This window comes from Lygodium microphyllum, chromosome 6 (genome assembly GCF_053477565.2).
Source record: "Lygodium microphyllum isolate KBCC chromosome 6, Lygodium_microphyllum_v1.1.10, whole genome shotgun sequence".
In the NCBI taxonomy this organism is placed as follows: Eukaryota; Viridiplantae; Streptophyta; class Polypodiopsida; order Schizaeales; family Lygodiaceae; genus Lygodium; species Lygodium microphyllum.
Window position 1 is genome coordinate 107441690 of NC_141140.1, and position 15390 is coordinate 107457079.

A 15390-nucleotide genomic window follows, 5' to 3' on the forward strand; every position below is an offset into this window, starting at 1 on the left:
ATGAAAATAAATAAAGCTCACAAAATAAATACCTGAAAGGGGTGTGTATGCAATGGCGTGAAGGTGCATTGAGGAGTCCTCCAAAAGCAATGAATCCAGTCAAACAAAATCAAAGTCCACTGAAACAAAAAAAAAACACCTTAGTGGGTTTGTTAAATTTTAATGTATTTTTAATTTTTTATGTTGTATTGTGTTTGGGTTATATTTTAGATGTGTTTGTTTTGGTTTTATAATGTGGTTGGGTTAATTTATTTTATTATTTGTGTTTGTTTCGTTTATGTGTGTTTTTCTGTTTTTGTTTTTTAATAAATTGTATATGGTTGTTTTTTTTTTCAAAAGGAATAATAATTAAATCAAGATATATAGCACATGGATATGTGATGAAAGGAAAAAATAAAATTGCAGTCATTTAGGAAATATCCACAATTTATGTTATGAAAATAAGTACTTTATTTGTATGTTTATTCTATTTTTTTCAAAGAATATTGGTGCCTTGTATGAAAATATTTTGAAGTGAGAAATTAATGGAAAAAGGTCAGGGGGTGGGTGGAATTTTCTAGAATTTTTTTGTATTTTTTACTAATTTTAAATGAATTTTAGGCATTTTTAAAGGTAGTTTTGAAGGAATTGTCAAAGATTTAAATTTTGGTAAGTTTTTTGTGTTCAAATTTCCACCTAACAAATTTTTTGAAAAATTGCAGAAATATGGAAAAAAATTTAGAATTTTTTTTGAAATTTTTCTGAGTTGAAATGAATTTGTAAATTAACTAAATCAATTAAATTATGTAAATCAGGTAAGTTTGGAAAGTTGGGTCAAATCAAGTCAACTAAGTCATGTTAGTCTGGAGAAGTCAAGGAAGTCAAGCAAAGTCAAGTCAGGTTAGTCTAGGGTTGACTAAGTCAATTAGGTTAGTCTCAGGTGAGTCTAGGTTAGTTAAGTTAGTCTAGGCAAGTTCTAACTAACCTAGGTTAGACTAACTAACCTAGGGTTAGTTAGTGGGGTGGGAACTAACCTGAGTCAGGTTAGTTAACTAACTATAGTTAGGCTAGGGTTAACCTAACCCTAGTGAGGTGAGTTTTTAACCTAACCCTAGTTTGGATAGTTGTTAACCTAACCCTAGTTAGGTTAGTTGTTAACCTAACCCTAGTTAGGTTAATGTAACTCTAAGGGGGGTTAGGGTAACCAAAAGGGGTTTAGTGACTTAAGTTAGGTTAGTGTTTAACTGAAGTTACGTTAGATGTTAACCTAAGTTAAGTTAGGTGTTAATCTAAGTTAGGTCAGGTGTTAACCTAAGTTAGGTTAGGTGTACCTGGCTGTGGTTAGAGGAGGAGGAGGTGGGTTGGAGGAGGAGGAGAGAAGAGGGGGAGGAGGAAGAAGAGGGGGTGGAGTCGGTGGTGGCGGGGAAACCGCAGGCGGGGCGGCGCGATCGGAGGAGAGGGTGTTGAGGGTGGCTCGGGAACCGCAGACGGGCGATGCGACAGGAGGCTGAGGGAGGTAGAAGAGGTGGAGGAGAAGGAGGGAGAAGGAGTGGAAGGAGTGGAAGGAGAAGAAGGAGGGGGAGGAGGAAGGGGTGGAAGAGGTTGAGGAGAGGAAAGAAGAGGAAGCACGCGGGATCTCAACGGCCACAAGTATGTTTTATTTTTTTCTTTTTCTTTTTCTTGTTTTTTTTTCTTTTTTCTTTTCTTTTGTGTTTTCGTGTGAGATTTTAGTGTGTTTTTTTTTTCTTCTTTGTTTTCTTAGTTTTTTTTATTTTTTTTAATAAATTGTATCTGTGTAGTTTATATTTTTTTTGTGTTAAATAATGAAAAAAAGAAAAATAAAATAAATAATAAAATAAAAGAACACATCCCCCGTCCATGTGCGCATGCGTGGGCAGGGGCAAAAAATTTACAATGACGGGGTCAAATGATCAGGGACGGGGATGCGCGAACCACGGACGCCACGTGGCGTCCCGAGGCGCGTAAAACCAAAAACAGGCGCGTTCATGCGCGAGGCGTAAAACACAGCTAACAGAAAAAATAAAGAAAATTTAATAAAATCCAAACCGTTTGTCAGAACAAAAATCTGTAAAAAGAAAAAATGGATCAGGGGACGAGGGAAAAATATTGAAAATATGCAACACTATTTCTGGAACAAAATCAGGGTGTTCACATGGAAAAAACGCAAAAAACAAACCCGAAGACACATACGGGCATTAATATCGGAAAATCCGCGCATCAGAACGAAGTACAAAAAGAAGGAAAAGTGAGGAGAACAATGTGTCCAACAACCCTATCACATCAAAACACAGTTTTGATCGAGATAGGGCGCATTCATATGGAAAAAACCTCAAAAATGGGCCCGAAAATGGATGCGGAAATTAATACGGGAAAAATCGTGCGTCAAAATAGCAGGCGGTAAAAAGGAAAAATGTCCAGAAGAAAGGAATTCACAGGACTGGCACATCAAAACTCAGTGTGGGGAAAATCAGAAAAGGGTTTACATGGAAAAAACACAAAAAATGCATTAAAAAACACTTAGAAAAATTAATAACTCAAAATTTGGCAGTCAGAAGAGGGGGAGGAAAAAGGAAAAAGTGGGGGAAAGGCTAGTTGGTAGGACACGACTGTCAAATAAAACTAGAATTTCGGTGAAAATATGGCAGGTTCACATGGAAAAATGTGAAAAATATGCACGAAAAAGACTCAAAAACTCACAAAAATTAATAATGGATGAACTGTGCATCGAAATGACACGGAGTAAAAAGGAAAAATGTCAGGGGGAAGGGGTAGGACAGGCTGACCCATCAGATCAGAGTTCCAAAGCAATAAAGATGCGTTCACATGGAAAATTATCCAATTTACGGGAATCACTTCAAAAATTAATAACTTGAGAATCGTCTGTCGGAACAGGGGTTGGTAAAAAGAAAAAATAGGCATGCAAAGGGACAAACATAACTGTAAGGTTGGGTTGAGCTTTCAGTGAACCTAAGGTCCGTTCGTATGAAAGAAGTGCAAAACTAAGAATAAGGATAAACGGTCAAGGAACAACCCCGAGGACAAGGTGAAATAGAACGTAAGGGTGAGGAAGGGACCCCATCACGGTAAAATGAAATCACGGCATAGATGCATAATTAGAACAGGGTGTATGCATGGGGGTATGCAACATGGATGCGCAGGGACGCGTCCCCACACTTAAGACCTTAACAGGAAGGGTAAACCGAACAATCAAGGACCTAGTACCTCACCTCAAACCAACTACAAACGTCCCCACACTTAAAACATGACCAGTATTAAGAAACAAAAGATGTAGGGTTAGAAAAACTTGGCCCATATTGCCGAGAAGGAATGTCAACTATCGAGGTTGCGTCTGGTGTCATTGTGTCGGTTGTTGCAGGAGGTAACAAACTATCTACACAGCACACGTTCTTTGTCCTTCGTGGTAGGGATCACACGGCAGCACCCAGGGAGGTAGCTGGTTGAAGGAATCACAGGAAATTCTTCGATAGCTAGGGATATTGCACTCAACTCACGATCACTCAAATGGATTGAAAGAGCAATCACTCACCCCATTACTAACATCACTCGAGGAAATAAGGATGAAAACCGAGAGCTCACACCCGGTTTTGAAATCGACAAAGGAATGGTTTAGAAAGAGTATGCCAGGGTGCACAATTGATAGTGCATCAGTGCGTCCAATCCGTCTGGCATAGGTGCAAGGAGAAAGGCCAGGGAGCCTTGTAGTGTAGTGTATAGAACAGAGTGATGTGTCTTGTGCTGCTGGCAGAAACCCATCCCGTAGGTGCATAGGAAAATGGGAACGTACCTGACTCCAAAGGTCGTAACGTCCCTCAATCCTCACCTCTCGGTAATTGATTGAAGAAACACCAGCCACACTCAGCCCACCCTCTGTCTCACGCTCAGTTGAAAGATACAGAGGGCAGCCCGTTCATGAAACCCATCGATGTAATCTTCACGGTCGCTTGTGCAGAGGTTGTATGCCTGGTGCACATTTGATGGTGCAACTGTGCATCCCGCCCTGTGCCGGCATACAGTGCAAGAAGGAAGGCTAGGGAGCCTTATAGTGCAGTGCACAGAAACAAATTGTGCTTTGTGCATTGAGAGGCCCATCTCGTGCATGCAACACTCTATTCACACATCTCTCCTCTCATTTGATTTGAAGGGAAAGACTAGTCACTCATCCTACCCTCTGTCTCACTCTTTGTTAGATACAGAGGGTAGCCCATACTCACGTCCCCATCCTGTTAGGATGAAAGCTCACATCACTCAAGGGGTTGGTGATGAAGATCATGTCGGCTGTTGGTGTCATCAGGATCTTGAGGAGGAGGCGTACCCAGGGAGGCAGCCAACAAATCTCGTACTTCAATGACTTGTAAGAAGAGTCGTCTGTTAAGAAGGGCAAACGGACTGACATTGCAGAGACAACGCACCAAGGGAGGTGGCTTCAAATTGCTTATTGAAAAGGTTCTGCTGGTGAGTCAGCTATCCTGAACTGTGGGGTGTTACCACCTTTTCCACAATCAGATTCTCGTCCAAGGGTGTTTCCACCTTTTCTTGGAATGAGGCCTGCTATGACAGGGAATTTCTTCCTTTTCTCCCATAATAGTTTTGCTGTTTTTTTTCTCTCTTTTGCTTTTTCTTTTCTTTTTTTTTTCCTTTCTTTCCTTTTCTCTTTTTTTTTCTTTTTGTTTTTCTTAATTAAGGGAATGGTAGAAATACCATATATCAGGACCAACCTCGCCACCGTTGTTGGACCAGACGAGACGAGAACAATGTCGAGTTGAGATGTTTCTGCGAGGGGGTAGTAGAACAAGACCGCCTCATGAGGAGAATCATAATGGCTATCAGAAGCACGACAAGAAGGACAGTGCAACGCCCAAAAGGGAGAGGGTAGGTTGACTGTGATTGTCAAGATCCCTAGGGAGGAAAGTACTTCTTCAGGGGGCGATAGCCATTGATCAGGAAAGGATCATCGGAGGTATCAATGGTCTGTACCTGAATAGAGCCGTTAGGATTGACGGCTAGTACCTTGTACGAGCCTATCCACCATTTTTGGAGCTTGCCAGGAAACTTGCCAAATCTTGAATCATAGGCTAGAACAAGATCGCCTTCTTTGAACTCCTTGTTCTTGATAAAACTGTCATGATAGGCCTTGCGTCACGCTTGAGTGGTTTCCATGCACTGTAAGGCCATCTGCCATATCTCGTCCAAGCATTCCAAGTGCAGGAGACAGCGTTGCAGTGACTCACTATCTCCCAAGCGTTCTTTGACTACCACTCGCAAAGAGGGCAATTCCAACTCAAGAGGGAAGAAAACTTCTGTAGCATACACTAGCTGGAAAGGGGTCTGTCTTGTTGCTGCCTTATGAGAGGTTCTGTACGCCCAGAGGGCCTCTGTAAGTGGATCGTCCCAGTCGCGACGATGTGCGGCAATCGTTCTTGTCAGAATTGAGCAGAGGATGTGATTGGTGACTTCAACTTGGTCATTGGCTTTGGGGTAATAGGGAGTAGACTTATGATGGCAGATCTTATATAGCTGAGTCAGCTCCTCCATAATTTTGTTAAGGAAATGAGTACCTCTGTCACTTACCAGCTCAAGAGGACTGCCAAAACGGGTGATAATATTCTCGTACATGAACAGGGCGACGCTACTACCATCATCCCGCTTCAAGGCTTTAGCTTCACACCACTTTGTGACATAATGTGTACATACTAAGATGTATCTGTTCTGCTTCCGTCTGGTAGGTGGATCAATAGGACCCACAAAATCAATCCCCCACTTCTCGAACGGCTTTAGGGGACGAATAGATTGTAGTGGCATGGCACTTGTTTTGGTGGGTTTCCCCATTCACTGACAAGCATCACATCTCTTACATTAATCATATGCATCCTTGTGGAGGGTCGGCCCACCAGTATCTGCGAAGTGTCCACCACATGGTTTGTCATGGCATGCTTTCAATACTATGCCGATTTCATCTCCTGCAACACATCTTTGCAGCACTTCATCTTTGCCTTTCTTGTACAGTGCACCGCCTAGCAAAGTGTAGGGGGCTGATTCTAACAGAAGCTTCTTCTTCTCACAGCTTGAGATGCTAGGAGGATACTGTTGAGTTGCCAAGAGATTGGCTATGTTTGCATACTAGGAAGTAACTGTTTCAACTAGAAACAAGGAAGCATCAGGAAGGTCTGGATCATCCTGTTCGTCTTCTTCTGGTTGAGGGATTCATGGACAGATGATTAGCTAGGACATGGGAATGGCCAGGCTTAGTGACCACTTCAAAGTCGAACTCCTGGAATAGGAGAAACCATCTCATCAGTCGTCCTTTAACATCTGGTTTGTTCATCAAGAAGGACAGGGCTTCATGATCCATATAGAACTTGAAATGTGTTGATAGTAGATAGTGTCGAAACTTCTCCAGTGCAAACACCATTGCCAAGTACTCAAGCTCTGTCACTGTGTAGTTCCGTTCCCTATCAGTGACCTTTCGGCATAGGACTGCACCTAGCCCTTCAACTGATGCATCTGTGTGCACATGGAACTCCTTCGTTCAATCAGGAGGTTGTAAAATAGGTGCTTGGATAAGGCAGTATTTTAGGGTATTAAAGGCTTCTTCACAGTCAATAGTCTAAAGGAAATCAACCTCTTTCCTTAGGAGCTTGTGCAAAGGGGTTGCCTTGGTTGCAAAATGTGCAATAAATCTTCTGTAGTAGCCCACATGGCCAAGAAATCATCTCAATTTCTTGAGGTTTGTTGGTGCTGTTAAGGCAACAATCTTTTCAATTTTTGCTGGGTCTGTTGCAATCCCTTGTGTAGAGACAATATGGCCCAACAGAACTCCTGAGGAGGCGCCAAAGACACATTTGTCAGGGTTGAGAGAAATCCCATACTCTCGACATCTGTCAAAACATTGCTCTAGGTGTCCCCAGTTCTCACGGATCAAACTATAGACACAAAAGTCATCAAAATACACCTCTATGAAATCATGCAGATGATTCTGGAAGGCAGCCATCATTACTCGTTGAAAGGTGGCAGAAGCATTATAGAGCCCAAATGGCATCACTCTGTAGGCATAGGTCCCCCATTCTGTGGTGAAGGTTGTTTTGGATTGGTCCTCTTCTGCAATTTGGACTTGGTTATATCCATTGAATCCATCCAAGAGGGAATAAAGCTCATGGCCTGCCACTGTGTCCAACAGTTGGTCTGTAAAAGGGATAGGGAAATGATCATTCTTTGTCTTCGAATTGAGCTTTCAAAAGTCGACACATATTCGAAGTTTCCCATTCTTCTTGGGTACTACCACAATGGGCGAAACCCATTCACTGTTAGCCATGGGATAGATAAACTCTGCTTCAAGAAGTTTCAATAATTCGGCCTTCACCAGAGCAAAATAATTAGGATTCATCCATCTTTATCTTTGCCTTACAGGTTTAGCATCAGGCTCTAGGTCAATGTGATGTTGACATACTATGGGATCAATCCCCTTTAGGTCTTTATATGACCAAGCAAACACGTCTAAGTTCTCTTTGAGTAGGTCTTGCAAGACTACTAGTTCTTCTTCTGGAAGATTGAGACCCACTTTCAGGTGACGTTCAGTACCGTCAGTATCCAGGAATGTTACTTGTCTTTCACCTTCCACTTCACGGATAAATGTCCCACGGATTGCTGCTAGATAGAGGTCTGACTCTTTAAAGAGAGTAGTATCCTCTTCTGATGTTCCACTAGAACTAGTGTCCTTCTTCTATACAGATGACTCATTCGTTTGCTTAGGTTGCTGGAAGGGGATCAGAGCTTTGTTTGCTTTGATGTGAGTGATGATTTCTTGTGGACTTAGGGATTCATCTTCCGAAGATGCATCTAGGAATGTCACATAGCATGGACCTGATAGAGGCCGGGACTCTGATGGCTCTAGCTTCTGTTGGCAGGGGGCATCATCATCATCTTTTCTTTGGACCGAACAGCCAGGGCAACAGGAGCCACTGATGAACTTAATCTTTATGCTTTTAATCCATTTCTTATACAGATTCTGCATACTTTGTGGTCCATTGATCAACCCAAATGGAACCATGGTCATTCCATCCAGTACCCTGAGATATTCGATCTCTGAGGTCTCTGTAGGGACATCAACCAGATTATCCTCTATCAGAGCGAATTCTTCATATGCACTTTCATAACCTGCTTCATTTTCTTCCTCATCATTTTCATCCTCTTCCTCTTGAGGCTCTGTAAGAGAAGAACAGATCCTCTTCCTCTGCATCTGCTTTGGCTCCTATCAGAGCTACTAACTCTGCTTCTGGCTCTGGCTCTGGCTCTAGCTCTGTATTGTTACTGTCTCTGTATCGGCTCTGTCTCTGTTCTGTAGCCGCTCTATATCTGGTATGCCTCTATACTATCTCTGCTCTGTAACTATACTGTCTCTGTACTGTCTCTGCTCTGTCTCTGCGACTATCATGTAACAGGGAGAACAATATATCCATGCTTCTAATCTTTGATAGGATCCACAGGCTTTTCCAGCCTGTTGGGGAAGGGGGCTACACCCATTTTTATCTTTCCTCTTTCTTCTAATAATTGCAACCTCGGCACTTCTTCTGTTTCTGGAAGTGCTTCTGTATCTTCTATCTCCTCGGCCTTTGATCCTGTCTCTGGGACTGTCTCTGTAGCTTTATGTGGCACTGTAGTGCTCTATACTGTACTGTTCTGTTCTGTACTACTCGGTCCCTCTGTAGGTAGGTTGAACTTCACAGTCTTGGCAAGAGAATTATCTTCATTCTGAACCACTCGTTCCTTCTTCTTGGTGTGTGTAATAGCAGCAACTTCCAACTCTACCAAATTGGAGGCAGGCTCTTGTACCTTTCTGTTGGCTATCAATGGCATTGGCCTTTACAAGGGCTGGACTGGAACAATCCTTTGCAGTGTGGTCTTCTCCTTTGCATCAACTGCATAAGGGCTTGTAATCCACAGATTGTCTAGGGTTTGGACGATTTGGGGAGATATGTCACTTTTCTCCACACCTATAACATTCCATCTCTGATCTCTGACCACCACGAGATTGTCGTCCTTTGTAACTTTGAGAGGGAAATCTCCTTGGACCAAAATTAGGACCAAACTACCTAGGCTTTGGTCCAATATCCTATGTTGTCATTTTGGATTCCAGCAAGTTGAATCTTGCATTTTCATCATTCTGTCTTCGTTCATGCATCTCTTTTAGAGAGCAAATATCCTCTGTATGGTTCTTCTGCAAACAGTAGGAACAGAAGGCTCTAGGAATGGTCCGTTTCCGGGTACATTCAGTGGCTAAATGTCCCCTTGATGACACTTTCCACACCATGTATTAGAGCGCATCACATCTCTTCCAGCTCCCGCAGGAGTGGATATATTGGCAGTATTCACCTTCAGCGTCTATATCTGCTCTGTAATCACATCCAGAAGCTCTTTCTTGATACTTGCAATTGAGTTGGATAAGTAGTCCTTCAATTTTTCACCTCCTGAAGTACTTATAGTAGGGTTTTGGGAAGCGTCTGTAATTACTGCATAAACTGGTTGGGTCGATCCAGAAGGTCCTGTATTCTGACTTTGATTCAGAGCTCCTGTTGTGACTTGGGGTTGCTGATTCTAGTTGGTAGGGTTCTATTGTTGTTGAGTCGCCATTGGGGGAACTGTTTGAGGCCACTGTTGTTGTGGTTGATGTCAAGATTGTGGGAGAGAAGGAAGGAGTCTCACTTGAAGCTTTCTTGCTTGCACAATGGGGGAATACACACAAGGGTGGAGGCTGAAAACAGTTTTCCTCTTCTTAGTTGTGTAAGCCAAAAGAACTCTAGTACAAAGAAATAGAAGAACCCTATATATGGGTCTCAAACCGAACTCAACTAACTAAGGTGGCATACTAACTGAGCCACGAACTAGAGTAGATAAGGATAGCTATCATGTAGCTATTATTCATGGGCGGTGTACCAACCGCGTCTGCAACTGACAAGTCGGTGACATAAATACACAATGGTCACCCTGGCGTATCACGAGTGGAGCTCGATATCTCAACACTCCCCCTCGAGCTCAATCCCAATTCCTGCACACCAAGCAGGTCTCTAAACTTGTGCAGCTTCTCTGCGCCCAATGCCTTTGTGAATATGTCAGCTACCTGATCCTCTGTGCTGACATAAACTAGATCAATAAGACCTAGTAAAACCCTCTCTCGCACATAGTGATAATGCACCTCAATGTGCTTTGTTCTAGCATGATAGACTGGGTTATTTGCCAAGTGTATACTACTCATGTTGTCATAATAAATGACAACTGGCCCATCTGTAGACTGATGCATATCATAAAGTAGCTTATGCAACCAAGCTGCCTCACATGCAGCCATTGCTGCACCCCTGTACTCAGCCTCTGTGCTCGACAAGGCAACTGTAGATTGTTTCTTGCTGCTCCAAGTGACTGTAGCACTCCCAAAAGAGAACACATATCCACTGGTAGATCGTCTATCAGAAATACTATCAGCCCAATCAGCATCAGTGTATCCATGCAACTGTATCTGAACCCGAGTCTCATAAAATAGTCCATACTGCAATGTGGACTTCACATACCTGAGTATGCGTCTAGCCGCATCCAAATGTGGTTTCCTTGGAGCCTGCATAAACTAACTTACCAATCCAACAGCATAGCTCAAATCTGGCCTGGTAATAGTCATATAAATCAAACTTCCTACTATGCGTCTGTACATAGTAGAGTCTTCTAGAAGCTCACCTGCATCTGTGCTCAGCTTCACATTCTGCTCCAAAGGAACTGAAATAGGCTTACAGCCTATCATCCCATATTTGGACAGCATGTCCAATCCATACTGCCTCTGCAAGAGCTGTATCCCACTTGGTGATCTAATCACCTCAATGCCCAAGAAATAACGTAGCTCTCCCAAATCCTTCATCTCAAACTTCTGCTTCAATAGCATTTTCACATGAAGGATATCTTTATCACTGTCACCTGTCATAATCAAATCATCAACATAAATGACAAGTAGCAAAATACCTTTCTCTGTTTTTATCACATAAAGTGAGAAATCTACCTTGGAAATCTGAAAACCAATATTGACAAGATACTGTCCTATCTTGTCAGACCATGCTCTAGGTGCTTGCTTCAAGCCATACAAGGCTTTCTTCAACCTGCAAACAAACTCAGGATGAACAGCATGCACATAACCTGGTGGCTGCTCCATATAGACCTCTTCTTGCAAATCACCATGCAAGAAGGCATTCTTTACATCCATCTGATGTAAAGACCATCCCTTTGATGCAGCCATAGCAACGACCGCTCTTACGGTTGCCATCCTTGCAACCGGACTGAATGTTTCTTCATAGTCAATGCCATATGTTTGTGCATACCCCTTGACTACCAATCTTGCCTTGTATCTGTTCACAGAACCATCTGCATTGTGCTTCACCTTATAAACCCACTTACAGCCAATTGCATTCTTACCTTTAGGCAAAGGTACTAACTCCCATGTAGCAGTTGCTTCCAAGGCATCCATTTCTTCGTCCATGGCTTTCTCCCATTTTTCTTTTCCCATGGCTTGCTCAAAAGAAGTGGGTTCTGGTTCCTATATCACTTTGACCATATATGCATAGTGAATGGCTGTAAATCCATCATATTTCAGCCTATCCACAGGATACCTAGCTCTCGTAGACCTGCGCAAAGTAGGTTCACTCCCAGGTGCTCTCAAAACATCCCTGGTCTTCCTTACTCCAGGTGTAACAATAGAAGGAATACCCAACTCATCATCAATGCTCTGTTCTCAGCCACTGGATTCACCATCCACATAAGAGTGACCTGCATTCACATCAAACATGGGCTGATCTACCTTCTCTTTTCCTTTTCGTGATACCTGCATACCACTATCAGCATTACTTTGAGAAGATTCTCCTGATCTCAATTTGCCTGTCCATGGCGAAGAATGTGAACCACTGCTAGAGGACGCTCTAGGTCCACTAATATTTTGTGACTATTGCTGTGAATTCTGTGCAGCATTACCATTTTGTGCATCTACATCGTCAATCACATTTACTGGTTTATACCAGCTACTCATCTCATCAAAAACAAAATCTCTGCTCACTGTAAACTTACGAATAGAAGGGTTATAGCATCTATATCCTTTTTGCTGCAGAGAGTAACCAATAAAGATTCACTTCTCAGCTTTTGGATCCAACTTGGATCTCAACTCATCTGGCACATGTACATAGGCAATGCAACCAAAAATTTTCAAATGAGAAATATCTGGTTTCCTACCAGTATACCTCTCCTCTGAAGTCATTCCATGTATTGCTGCAGTGGGAGTCCTGTTCATTATGTAGACTGTTGTAGCAACTGCTTCAGCCCAATAAAAATCTGGCAAGTCTTTTTCATTGAGCATGGCACGAGATACCTCTCCAATATGCTTGTTTTTCCTTTCTGCAATTCCATTTTGTTGTGGGGTATGACTGCATGAATATTGCTGCTTTATGCCATGCTCCTGCAGGAACCTTGCAAACTCATTTGAGAGGTACTCTCCCCCTCCATCTGACCTTAGGCATTTTATCTGCAGGTCTGTTTCTTTTTCAACCATCGCTTTAAGAGTTTTGAAATGCCCAAAAACTTCACTTTTCTTTTTCATAAAATACACCCAAACTTTTCTGCTATAGTCATCAATAAAACTGACAAAATAATGACAGCCTCCAAGGGATGCAGCTTTAGTTGTCCACACATCAGAGTGGATTAATTCCAATGGCTTCTTACTCTCTTGAACATGTCTAGGAAATGGTTTCCTTGCCTGTTTTCCAAACTGACAGGCTTCACATACCTTATGCATTTCTGCAACCTTGAATTTCGGCAAACCTGCAACAATATTTTGGGCCTGCATTGATTTAAGTCGCTATACATTAACATGGCCAATGCGTTTATGCCAGATATCAATATCTGCAACTACACCGGTCCCATGTGCAAACATTGTTGCACTCAATTCAGACATGTCTGCATCCAATGTAAACATTCTGCCCTTCTTCTTTCCTTTTGCTATCAAGCGACCTTTATTTTTCATATCCTCAACAAAGCATCCATGAGGATTAAATCTGACCTGCAAGCCCTGCTCAACCATTTGACCAACAGAAACCAGATTCTTGGTGATATTCGGGACATGAAATACATCGGACAGGTATTTCTTTTTCCCATCCTGCATAGACAAGGGAATTTTTCCAATCTGCACAATAGGAGGTGCAGTATCATCACCAGTCTCCACAAATCCTGGTTTTTTCATTTTTCTTGCATCCTCCATCCATTCTGCATGACCTGTCATGTGGTTTGATGCACCTGAGTTAACATACCATACATCATTGCTTTCTTCTGCACTTGTCATAGAATTGTTCATGTGCTGCACCATAAACAAGTGCTCATTTCTGTCATCACCCTGTCTACTAGAAGATGCATAATTCCCTTGTTGTAGTTTTCCATTCATGATGTCATTCTACTTTTTATAGCAGTCTTTAGCCATATGACCCATTTTACCACAGTAGTAGCATTCAACATTACTGTTTGCATTCTGGCCTCTTTGCCATCCACCACGACCTCTTTGGCTCCCCCTGCCTCTAGAGTTACCACGTCCTCCTCCATAGGACTGGTTTTCTTGAGTTTGCTGCATATTCTGATTTCTGCCACGGCCTCCAAATCGGCCTCCTCTACCTCTGCCTCTACCTCTTCCAGCATTTGAGTAGAAGACAGCTTCTTTTGAAGTTCCTTCTGAAGAAGATGCACCACCATTTCTCTGCTCCTCAGAAATTAGAAGAGCAATCAACTCCTCAAAATCACGAAATCTTTCACGGACGAAAATGGATGTTTGGAACTGTCCATAATCCTTTCCTAGACCATTCAAGGTCACGGAAACTAAATCATCATCTTCCACTGGCGACCCAATGGAAGCAAGTGCATCTGCAATCTTCTTCACCTTCATGTGGTAGTCATTGATGCTCATTCTTTCTCTTTGCACATTATGCAACTCTTGCTTGAGCTGCATTTTCCTGGCTTGCATATTTGTGATATACATTTTTGACAAAGTATCCCATGCCTCCTTTGGCGTACTTGCATCCTGAATATGCACAATCATAGAGTCTGAAATACTGATAGACAGCCAATACATAACTTTCCTGGCTCTCTCATGCCATGTTTTGAATGCCTGCATTTGTTGTTGATTGGGAACATCAGGAAGAACTGGTTCTTCTTCATTTTCTGCAACAAATTCCCAATATCCTTTTCCCATAAGGAAATTTGTCATTCTAAACTTCCATGCTTGGAAGTTGTTCTTGTCAAGCTTTTGAGTGATAATCTGTGAAAGAGAATCAGACGCCATCACAGAACACTGCAAAAAATTCGGTCACTGCAAAGAACACAGCTTCAGCCTCACAATGGCAAATCTGCAAAACTGACGAAAGTGGTATTTGACCACACAGTCACTTCCTAGTGACGATTTTGCATCAACAGGCAACAGGGATGATTCTGTAACTCCCAATGTCTCTGCGCACAAGCATACAATGCAATTTCTACAGTAACTTTTCACCGACCTGTAGAACAGTGGCTGCACAGCATAAAACTGGGCCGTTTCCTGAGTGCGTGCAGAAAACTTCCGCCTCCAAAACAGGCCCCGAAATGGCCTCAAATAAAAAAAACAAGGTCGCCAAGGGCTAAAGCCCTACCCCGCAGCATATACTGCCCTCTTGCTTCACCGCGAAGGGCGTCTCAACCTGAGACAATGCACTCCTGCACTTTCCGGCTGTGCTACCTGCAGAGATCTGCTCCCAAAACATAAAATGAAAGCAACACTGCTCTTCTTACCAGAACACCGTGAGGTTGGCTTGCTTTCTTGAGCTCCTTACCACGAACAAGGCTCTGATACCATGTCAAGATTGTGGGAGAGAAGGAAGGAGTCTCACTTGAAGCTTTCTTGCTTGCACAATGGGGGAATACACACAAGGGTGGAGGCTCAAAACAGTTTTCCTCTTCTTAGTTGTGTAAGCCAAAAGAACTCTAGTACAAAGAAATAGAAGAACCCTATATATGGGTCTCAAACCAAACTCAACTAACTAAGGTGGCATACTAACTGAGCCACGAACTAGAGTAGATAAGGATAGCTATCATGTAGCTATTATTCATGGGCGGTGTACCAACCGCGTCTGCAACTGACAAGTCGGTGACATAAATACACAACAGTCACCCTGGCGTATCACGAGTGGAGCTCGATATCTCAACAGTTGAACCATCATTTGAGGCACTGTCGTCTACGGCGACGACACTGGATTAGGTGTATTATACTGCAACACTGTTTGCATCTGGGAATAGGGGCAGGGAACTACCCCTGGGACTACATTTGGTGGGTATACCATT